General features: G+C 40.4%; 1 protein-coding gene across 2 annotated transcripts in view; it reads right to left on the bottom strand.

The window, feature by feature from the left end:
* MTFR1 (mitochondrial fission regulator 1) overlaps positions 1-10,213 on the bottom strand; it is a 35,995-nt gene extending 25,782 nt beyond the window's left edge. The window contains exons 1-2 of one of the 2 annotated variants that reach the window (XM_075213582.1): positions 10,057-10,213; positions 1,688-1,753 (exon numbers count right to left, since the gene is read on the bottom strand). The gene's annotated coding sequence lies outside the window, so the exon portion shown is untranslated. The remainder of the gene's footprint in view (positions 1-1,687; positions 1,754-10,056) is intronic. The other variant, XM_075213583.1, reaches the window with a different exon arrangement.
* Positions 10,214-11,379: the final 1,166 nt, after the last annotated feature.

The raw sequence follows: 11,379 nt of genomic DNA, 5'->3' as shown, positions 1-11,379 counted from the left end.
CCCTGGGTGTCAGGGTTTGTTGTCACTTGTGGTTCTCTAAGTGCCAACATGCCCTGGCTGCCATGGGCTGGGTGTCCCGCTCGTTTTTTCCGGTGCACCCGACTCCCTAGGGAATCCAGCCCAGCGCTGAACAGCCTGGGGTTGGCTTGTCCCCCTGCTATAGTGCCACCAACCACGGCTGGTTTGCCTAGTGCTGGTTCCTTGAAAATCGGGGAGACCCCACGCAAAATTGTTCCCGATTTTCACGGAACCAGCAGTAGGCTGGCAGCACTAGGGTTAAGACTGAATAGAGGGGGGACCCCACACTTTTTTTTTAACTTTGATCTATTTTTAACACTTGACAGCTGCCAGAGGTCCGGCAGCTGTATGACAGACAGTGTAAAAGTGATGTGTTTATACAACACTCTGCTAGCAAGCAGTGTGTTGTATCTGGCGTGTTTGAAAGCAAACTCTCCTGAGTTTGCTTAATCGCAGCTTCATACATTTGAGACTTGTATAGCTGGAGTGACAAACAGTCGGGAGTTTGATCTCTATCGATTTTGAAAATAGCGATTTTGACAGAAGCACAACTCTGACGATTTTACATTAAATCTCTGCTTCACACATCTTCGAATTTCAACTTTCCCTAGAAAATCGCTGGATTTCCAAAATCGGACTTTGATACAATTACCCCTAAATGTTTAAAAGACTCCTACACTGTCAAAAGAATAGCACTACAATCCAGTCTATTGAAGAAGCTCAGCAAGCTGTTTACATGTGCTCAGAGAGCAAACCGTTTACATATTCTAGAAAACCAATGAGATTTAAACCCACTTTATAACAGCGCTGCACCAGGAGCTACAAAGACCGAGTTCAAATTGCCTATTTCTGGAAGAAATATTTCAAGATGTAGAATATATAAATCTATCCCTAGACTTGTGCAAGTGTGTAGACTGTTCTGTATGCAAGTGGATAAAGGTGCTTCAGTGACGGGGAAGAAAGAGAGACAGGAAAGCTGTAGAATATAGCCGATGACACTGTCAAGTTAAAGACAAAGATTCACAGAACCAGGACATTATAGATATATTTAGGATTACTGCACATTTTAGTCAAATGCAGAATCGCTAGTTCTGTCAATGTATAAGACTAGGAACCTAGTGCTTTCATTCCAAATCCCAACACGTACAATTATCATCCTTCTCATTACCAATAAAACACAGAAACAAGGCGAATAAATATGGAAAATAAATTAAATAGTTTAGATATTCAGGCCTGACATACACTACAGACACAAAGAACTATAAAGATTTGAAAGTAAAACAAGAGATTAAATATATATCACCATTTATATAGCGCCACTAATTCCGCACTGAACAGAGAACTCATTCACATCAGTCCCTGCCCCATTGGAGCTTACAGACTAAATTTCCTAACACACACAAACAGACTGGGGTCAATTTGTTCGCAGCCAATTAACCTGCTAGTATGTTTTTGGAGTGTGGGAGGAAACCGGAGCACCCGGAGGAAACCCACGCCTACATGGGGAGAACATACAAACTCCACACAGATAAGGCCATGTTCGTGAATTGAACTCATTACCCCAGTGCTGTGAGGCAGAAGTGCTAACCACTAAGCCTATATATATATATATATATATATATATATATATATATATATATATATATATATATATATAATCTGCACATACCTTCATCAGATATTGTGTATACTGGCCTCACAATCAGCAAAGCATTTTCCGGTCTTCGAAGTATTCCTAACAGCAGAGTAAAAACACAAATAGGTTATTTCTCAATGCCATAAGAAGAGTGAAAAACTAAACATACTGGAAAAAATGTTTTATTACACTAGTACAGGGGTCCTAAACTCTGGTGCCCAGGATCTGGGATATCCCAAGCACAAACTATTTACGGAGTGATCATCTGGGCTAAAACGGATACAAAACTGACCCATGGACACCACGATTGGAGATATTGAGAGGACACCTGACACTTTTACAATGGATCTGCACTGTCCACAGCGCTTGTGCAAACAGAGGGATGTTTCAAAAACATCGCCTGGTAACAAACTGTGCAAAGATATCATCATCAACATTTATAAAGATATGGAGGTAGTCAAGTCATTTTTAATGCAACTTATAATGCAAGTTCCATTGTCAGGTGATACTCTGTCTTTTGAACATCTTCATTTAATATTACCTGCCTGCCATGAAGGACAAGTAGTCACATTTATAATGGCTCATTTTCTGCATAAACCTGCTACAACTCACACCTAACTATTACAGTCTACTGAGACCTGGGTGGACTGAAACCATTTATTTCTGTGAGCTGTGAAGAGATCTGGATTTCCAGCTACAGGTACCAGAGGTTATAGTGGGATTTAATAAGTTGGCCACAAGCAGACAACCAATTTATGGAGATCCTCTTCACCTGCATTCAAAGGCAAATCAACTAATCAAATTAGAATTTGCAATTTACTATAATGTCATTACGGAGTAAAGATGGTTCAGAAAGATTTTCTTTATATACCTCCTGATGAGAGAAAGGCACGTTCAAACAGTCACCTTAATAAAAGGGAGTAACAATTACATATCATCTTACAAAGGCAAAATTACTACATGTCATTGTAAAAGACTAACTTGCTAGAAACTAATCTATAGGATGCCAAAGAGAAACAAGATTGCTAAAGAAAAAACAAGAATGGAAAAGTACTGAGAACTGCAATCTAGGGAACTATAACATTTACCATGTTCCTATGTCTGTTAAGTCTGCTATTCAAGCTAATGGGTCGGGATAAATAAGACTTTCACTACATTTTTACACACATGTATTTTTGTTTTGTTTGTATAAATATCTTTGCAGACTTCACAATTATTCCCTGCATTAGTGCAAGCCCAGAACTTCACTGCAGAATTAGTGGCGCGATATAAATAAATGGTAGTAATAATAATATTCCATGATTTAAACATGGCATCTAATATGGTGCATTTCTTGCTTTTATTTTAAACAAGACAGGGGAGAGAGTATAAAATAAGTGCAGCATGAATTCACAAAGTGTACAAACGTCATAGTTACAAAAAAAAAAAAAAGAAAAAACTGTAAAACAGCTTGTGAGAACTACAAACAATTAACCTTCATCCCACATCTCCAGAATCTGCTCATGTCTCTACCTGGACAAGGTATTCTGTTAAGTAATGATCTCTATTTAATTTGCTTCTTTGTCTTATTCCCTCGTCACATATTCACTAAACCTAAAACTCACTACGTTTACTAAACAGTTCTTCCAGTCCTTCCATGGCATTATTTTTCAAATTACAGCGTCCTGTACACCAGTGATGGGCAACATGAAACCTTCAGGGGCCACATGGTGTGGCCCTCAAACCTGCACATTACCTTTACTTTCATTAATAAGTTAAAACAATACATTTAGTCAAAGAGCCACTGATTTAACATATCAGCAGGAACTTTAAACAAATATTACAAGATATAACACACAAACCTGACAAACCAGGAAGGATCTGGGGGCCACAGGTGGACGCTCAGAGGGCCGCCTATTGCCCATCACTTCTCTACACCCCTTTATCCATATTGCCCCCTCACTAATTAACACTCAAACTTATTTCCTATATTAAAAGCTTAAATCTAATTTCCTCAAAACTGCCACCAGAAAAGTAAATCTCATACACCTCTAAATCTCGGATTTTTTAGCTCTTTCCTTGTTCTATAGGCGTCCACCACACACACACATCTCGCATTAATATAAATCTGATTCAGAACTCTATACGCAGCCCTTTGTGCCCTGCACCATCTAGGACCTAACTGTCTATTGTCCAACTTGCTGCCATTGTCTCTCATTACCCCTCCCGTTTAGAATGTAAGTGCTCACAAGCAGGGTCCCCTACTCTAGAGGAGATACTTTCTGAACTGCGGGTTTGAAAAAGTGGAAATGCTGCCTATAACAACCAGATTCTAGTTATGCATGCTATGAAATGACAGCTAGAATCTGATTAGCTGCTATAGGCAACATCTCCACTTTTTCAAAACCAGCTTAGTAAATATATTATTATTATTATTGTTTATTTGTAAGGCGCCACATGGTTTCCGCAGCGCCGTACACAGTACAAACAGTAGACCATACAGGGTAAAACAGTACAGAACATTAAATATAAAATACCAATACTTCAGAAACTCCGGCAGGCAAATACAGTAGAGACGGAGCGGAAGAACAGGTATGGAGACAGGAGGAGAGAGGGCCCTGCTCATACGAGCTTACATCCTAAGGGATGGTGAACAAAATCAGTCACAGAAGGGAGCCAGTGAGCAAAGGGGAGAGAAAAATGGGGCCAGGGGAGAAACAGAAGAGATGAGAGCTTAAGTGGATGGTTGGTAGGCCTTAAGGAACAGGTGAGTTTTAAGTGCCCGTTTGAAGGAGCACAGGTTGGGTGAGAGACGGATGGAGCAAGGGAGGTCGTTCCAGTGAAGGGGGGCAGTGCGGGAAAAGTCTTGGATTCTAGAGTGGGAAGAGGTGATAAGAGGGAAGGAGAGGCGGCGGTCATTGGCCGAGCTCAGGGAGCGGGCAGGAATGTGAATGGAGAGGAGGTTAGAAATATAAGGGGCAGTAGACTGGGAGAGAGCCTTGTAAGAGGTGGTAAGGAGTTTGAAAAGGATTCTAAAGGGGAAGGGGAGCCAGTGTAAGGCAAGACAGAGAGGGGAGGCAGAGGAGTAGCGGCGTGAGAGGAAGATGAGTCTCGCAGCCGCATTAAGTATAGAGCGGAGGAGTATAGAGTCTCATGTCTGTCCACTCTCCGTTTTCCTGTCATGCATATTGTATCTGTATGCTATACAATTTGCAGTCTTATTTGCATTCATACATTATTCTGCTTATTTGTGCCCAAATATGCTTGCTGTTATCATACAGATCTTTTCTTCTTTTGCATGATTTGTCCTGTACTCTGAATAACTATGTATTCATTGTTTAATTTGTAAAAATGTACTCTATTCATCTCCCCATGTTCCGATCTGCGGAAACTTTGTGACACCTTATAAAAGAGAATCTCTACATACCACTGCAGTTTCACATTTTGCGTAATTTTCACCTTTATTTCCTCCTCTATGTCTCTCCCCGTCTCATTACCTCTCCATACTCTCTTCCTCCCTGTGCAATCAGCAGATCAGCTCAGTAACGACACCATGCTGCACCCTGTAAATACTGCTACACTGGAAAAGTTCTTTACTGATCTGCAGCTTGCACAAGTTCTTTCAAGAAGGATTCAGATTTAGGTCTTTTTTGGTTTTAACTGGAAACAGCCAAAGAATCAGTGGTCGTTTTGTTAAAAGTTGACTGAATATGTCCACTATGCGCTGTTGCAATGTTAGGAGGGAGGTGGTCTTTGAACACCAAACAGGAATGCAGACTAGTGCTACAGATATACACTGTGTGGATTGGTTAATTTATAGACTGGGACACAGCCAGTGATGTCACATCAGCTCAGAGGACTAATCTCAGGCTTATTGCCATTTATCAGATCCCATTACAACACAGTTCAAAACATGTGGAAGTAGCTTCACTCTTCAATACTGGAGAGAGGAGGTCATATTTAACGTTTTAAAGCAGATAAGCTACATACAGTGAAGACAGTGTTTTTTTTATGGGCTGCAACAATATTCATGAGAATGTAGCCTATCAATTCACTGGGAACAAGTACCTTTCAAGTATGTCAGACAGAGCTTTAGTGATGTTACTGGTTCCTAGCAAATGGACAGCCCATCCAATAGATACGTACACAAGGTAAATAATGAGTTTCCCTTTAACAGAGCTGCAGTTTACATTCATGGTTCATATCTGGAAATGTCAGTGTTTGAGTTAGTGCTCCTTTTATAAGCAACTGTTCCCAAAGTACAGAAATATGTAAGTGTGCAAGGTTACTTTACACTGTACATATCTTTCCATTCATACAAGGCAGCACAGGCTGGAACTTCTGTGGTCCTCAAATTCCACAAGATCATTTATATTAAAGGACTGCAAACACACATGACATACAGGAGGAAATAGGAGACGTGTAAAAAACATAGAATTTTATTGCAAGACTTCCAAGACTGCTTAAATATTTATATTTTTATAGGACTGAAATGTTGGGATAACACAGAAAGAGGAGAAATAATTTAGCTGGTTATGAGACATATATTTAACATAAACAAGTTTGTTTTGTTATTTCAATCATGCAAAGAGGTTTGTTTAACCCTTATTTTTAAAACTAACAACCGTCTTTGACCTGGTGGTATTTAAGTTTTGAGCCACACAAATATCTGCCATGTATAGCGCCTGGACTCACAGGCAGTTTTTATACACCTAAGGTGTACTCAGCAGATAGTGACGGCATCCTGAACTGTTGTCCAAACAGTCAACAGTAGAGCACTCACTATTATATTGAATACTGTATTGTCAGACAACCCCGCAAATGCAGCGAGCACTGTTCGTGAACAGAAATTGCATCACTTTTGGGTAACAAATATCTGTTCATGCAGATATGTGTACATTTCAATACTTCTCGAAAGAAAAATATTGTCATGTCCTGTAGACAAGGCAGAACACAAAGTTTAGTTTCATACCCTGATGCAAACCCAGAACAGAAACTATATGGTGTTCGCAGTTTTACTTAGGTTAACTATTGACTAAAAAAAAAAAATCTAAAAAATGTCAAGGTCACATCAGTCAACAGTACAGTAATGTGAAAACTGAAAGTATTTTGAAGGAGTATATAAAAAAAATGGAAATAAACAGGAGTGTCTAGAACTAAAGAATATGACACGATTGTAAACCAAAGGTGACAATTCTTGTCCTAAAAGTGTCAGCATTAGGCCAGTATGTGTATAAGCATCAAATTGAGTGATTCACAGCCTAAGTTTGGCATGTATAAGGAAGACAGCAATATTAGTAAAAATTGCAAAAAGAAATAATAAAAGGAAATACAAAACTGACAATATCAATATAACACACTTAAGTCAGATTTACATGACATTAACAGCAATGGCACAAGACGTATTTCTTCATTTCAAGGCGAGAGAATCATGCAAGATGTTAACCATGAAAAAGGTGAATCTTGCAGGGCGTCTAAATAAACTTAATATGTATGAGTCACAGGGGTGTAGACAAACATCCTGAAAAATAGAGTTTGTATGTTCTCCCCGTGTTTGTGTGGGTGTCCTCAGGGTGCTCCAGTTTCCTCCCACAGTCCAAAAACCTTCTGGTAGGGTGATGACTTGTGACAAAATGGACATGCCACCCCCCCTACCCCCCATGTAGTAGGGAATATAGATTGTAAGCTCCAATGGGGCAGGGACTGATGTAAATGACTAAATATTCTCTGCACAGCTCTGCATAATATGTGCTGGGTGTATGAGGCTCTCTGTTTATATCGGTCCCCACTGCTGCATCATGCCAGCGTTTTTAAACAGACTAGTGCAAAATTCATAGATATATGTGGCAACAGGAGTCTTTTGTTCACACTGGCAGCAGTGTTAAAACTCAAGTCAGGACAAGACTCTGCAATATTACCATATACACGGTTTTCCTACATTTTGAACTGACCCTCGTTTTACACTACGCCTTTCCCTCCATACGAAACATAACACGAGAAAATGAGATGTTGTCACTCTTCTAAACAAAGATCTTGAAATATTGAACATCTTCCTTTACCAACAATATGATGCAGTAATTTAACAAATTAAGGCACATACCCATTGGAGCTTTACATGCTTTTTTAAATGTAAACACGTTTCATGAGTTTTTAAATGTATTTTGAGGATGATGCGTCTAAACGCGTGGAATTTGAGTTAGCGCTTCCAAAAACAGCTACTGCAATGCAAGATAAACAACAATGGGTATGGAAATGTTAGACACAATGGTTATGTCAAATCTGTTTACGTGCGTTTTAGAAAGGTTTTAAAAAAAATAAGTGTAAAAAGCAATTAAAAAACACTGCTGGGATAAGAGTTGTGAAACTAAAAATCTACAGTACATATATTCAAGAACAGAAAGCTTGTATAAATAAAAAAAATATTTAAGCCCATGTTCAATTATATCAGGACAATGTGTGTATGTTCAAGAATTAAGACTGTAAGCTCCAATGGGGCAGGGACTGATGTGAGGTCTCTGTACAGCACTGCAGAATTAGTGGCACTATATAAATCGCTGATGATAATGAACGATTGTAAAAAGACATTACATCTTTTTAAAATAATTGTTTTCCAAGCAGTCTTGTGTCATAAGAGATGTTTAGTTCAAATATAATATGCAGTCTCATTTTCATTTTGCAGCACTGGTTTTATTCCTGGCTGACAACTTGTATTTATTAACTTTTTGCAGGAGGGCAAGTACTTTATCTTTCTGGAAGAATCCAGTGATTTTCACCTTGGTCATTAAGACCACTAGACAGAGTTGGTTATTTTCTATTACCCTTGGATACAACACATTTCAGCTTTGTTCCATAGAACAGTTTTAAGTCATAACCAAGGGAAAAAGAACGTAAACACCTGCTCAGGCAAAATATAGCTATGGTGAAAAACTCAGGGGAAAAAATCTGAAGGTGTAAAACTCCTTTTAACAGCCCTCACACATTAATATACATATGGAAAAGTAGAAGGTGCTGCTTGTACAATAATCTATGTACTTTGCAAGAACATTTTGTTTTCATAGAGAATGCCAAGATAAAAGACGTCACTTAGGGGTATATTTACTAAACTGCAGATTTGAAAAAGTGAAGATGTTGCCTATAACAACCAATCAGATTCTAGCTGTCATTTTGTAGAGTGCACTCAATAAATGACAGCTAGAATCTGATTGGTTGCTAAAGGCAACATCTCCACTTTTTCAAACCTGCAGTTTAGTAAATCTAGCCCTTAGATTCTGTCTACCATTGCCTATACAAATACTCTATTAACCTTATGATAATTTGGATATAGAGTGACTTATTATTGCCTCAAACACAACAAACAGAATGCACCCAGGCAGAGAAATCAAAACCTCTGAGCAAAACGCTTCTACTTCTGTAGAATCAGTACTGTACAAATATATAAGCAATGTTAAAAAAAAATAAAGTCCAAAACTGTTATCGTATACCATACTCTGTCATAAAACAATGTTCCAGGAGGCTAAACAAGTGTCACAATTGTTTTAAAAAGTGCAGGGGTGATGAGTAAATTTGTTAGACCTTTAACAAAGAAGGAACAAGTTTGGTATATTTTAACTGCACAAAAAGAAAAACACAATTAGATGACTCAAAGCAATTCTACTTTAAAAATAGATAGGCAATGCATTAAAAGTGATAGTTCAAGAAGGAGTAATCCCTAACACGGCTATCCCATAATTTTTAAATTGACAACCAGGACACCCATGTGGCTTAGGTTTTGAATAGGCCATACCATTCACCCCATCCTTTCATCAATGTCTTAAAAAGGGTAAATCAGTTGTAGGACATGTTGTGGTAATGAAACAACACAGAGCAGACTGAGGCAATGTGTGGTTGTCTGGCTGCCATGTAACTCCATGTGCCAGCATGCCCTCCCAGCTCCTTGACACGGATACGTCATCTCTCAGTAAGGGAATACAATACTGCAGTATAACATGTTTAGACAACTTGTGGCTCTCCAGCTGTTGTGGAACTACAAGTCCAAGCATGCAGTGACATGTAGCTCCACAGCATATAGTGTGTTGCATGGGCTCCCCCATACCACTGCACCCACATATGGGCTGCAAACACTACAGGAACAAGTTTTCTGGTGTAGGACTATTTTGTAGACACAGTCCTGAAGGATAACGTGCCCGGGATGACAGACCACACTGATGCCACTAATATAGTAATACAGAACAGGACTAAAGGACCAGCCATAGGGATAGCAGGGCAGCCCACACTGCTCCATAACCCAGCGCCAATGTCTCTGACCTTCCGCTGCTCGCTGAGCCGAAGCCAACAGCACCTGCGACAGGTTCACACAGCACATCTGCAGCCATGTACCCTCACACACCGGGAAGACCGCTCACTACACCATACACATCCCTTACCGTAACCACCTAGTACCGGATAACGGCCCCGAACTCACTACCCGCCCCGGTCACGTGTTCCCTCATCCGCTGACAGCTCACAGGCACTTCTTCCAACGTCAACACCAACGGCGGCAATCCACGTTTCGTCAGTCGACGTGCGCGATACACCCGGCAAGCTGTGTGGGCGGGGTCTGGAATGCACGCTACGTGCGTGCCTCAAGTGACAGACATTTTTGATACTGGCAAAAAGCCCATATCACCAATGTATGACGTGATTTAGGTGGATTTCCCCAAATGTTTCAACCTGACTTTTTTTTTCAGTTAAAGAGTATTTCACATCTGCTTTTATAACTTGTTTTACAAATGCAGTCACCTGTACAGAGCTACTCATCTGGAGTTAAAGGACCACAATATCAGATAACAATACTATTGGGCACTACATCATTATTGGGCAGTACAGAATATCAAGTTGGAATATAACTGCTATCAGCATGTAGTTTTTCAAGACTGGCATAGGCGTAGCCATACTTGCCAACTCTCCCGGAAAGTCCGGGAGACTCCCGAAATTCGGGTAGGGCTCCCGGGGGAGCTGGCATTTCTCCCGGATCCAAGATTTCACCGAGAATCGCGTCGCAGCATTTGACGCGATTCTCGGTGTACGGTTTTGTGGGGGCGGGGCCAAAATGACGTGATTGGCCTTGCCCCGCCAATCCCGCCCTCCAGTCACGCCCCCCAACTCCCGGAAGCAAGTTTCCGGGAGTTGGCAAGTATGGGCGTAGCTTGTTCCATAGGTGTAGCTTGTTCCATACCTCCTTACTGTCTCGATTTGAGTACTCTGTCTTGCCAACAAGATCAGGACAGATTTGTCCCATGTGGCAGGAAGTTGAAAAGTATATTCCATTCATTGCTGCTCTGCACAGGAGGTGGCCAGGGTGTGCTATAATGAATGGGTTATTGGAAGGAAGGAGAGGGGTGAAAGCCTAACTTCAAAAGCAACAAACACACCCCCCATCGCATAGCGAGGAACATTCCAAGGCGCAGGTCCTTAAAAATGGGCATCACAGTAACTCAAATGCCTGCAGAATCATCTTTTGACCTGTTTGAGATCCCATCAGGAAACGGTCTTACAATTTCGAAGGTGGCACGACTCTAGAGGTGTCAAGCCAACTACCTCCGTTTCATCAACATTGTTGTCTTCATAAGTATGGGAACTGCGTACACAGGAGGTTTTTTGTCTTAGAAAGTTATGCAGAACACAACAAGCCATCACCACTTTGTCTATCTTGTCCAAACGCAGATTAATAGTAGAATGGAAAACGCTGAATCTGTTACTGAGGATTC

This window comes from Mixophyes fleayi, chromosome 5 (assembly GCF_038048845.1).
Source record: "Mixophyes fleayi isolate aMixFle1 chromosome 5, aMixFle1.hap1, whole genome shotgun sequence".
In the NCBI taxonomy this organism is placed as follows: domain Eukaryota; kingdom Metazoa; phylum Chordata; class Amphibia; order Anura; family Limnodynastidae; genus Mixophyes; species Mixophyes fleayi.
Note: the sequence above shows the minus strand (reverse complement) of the source record. Positions and strands in the feature narration are given on the sequence as shown.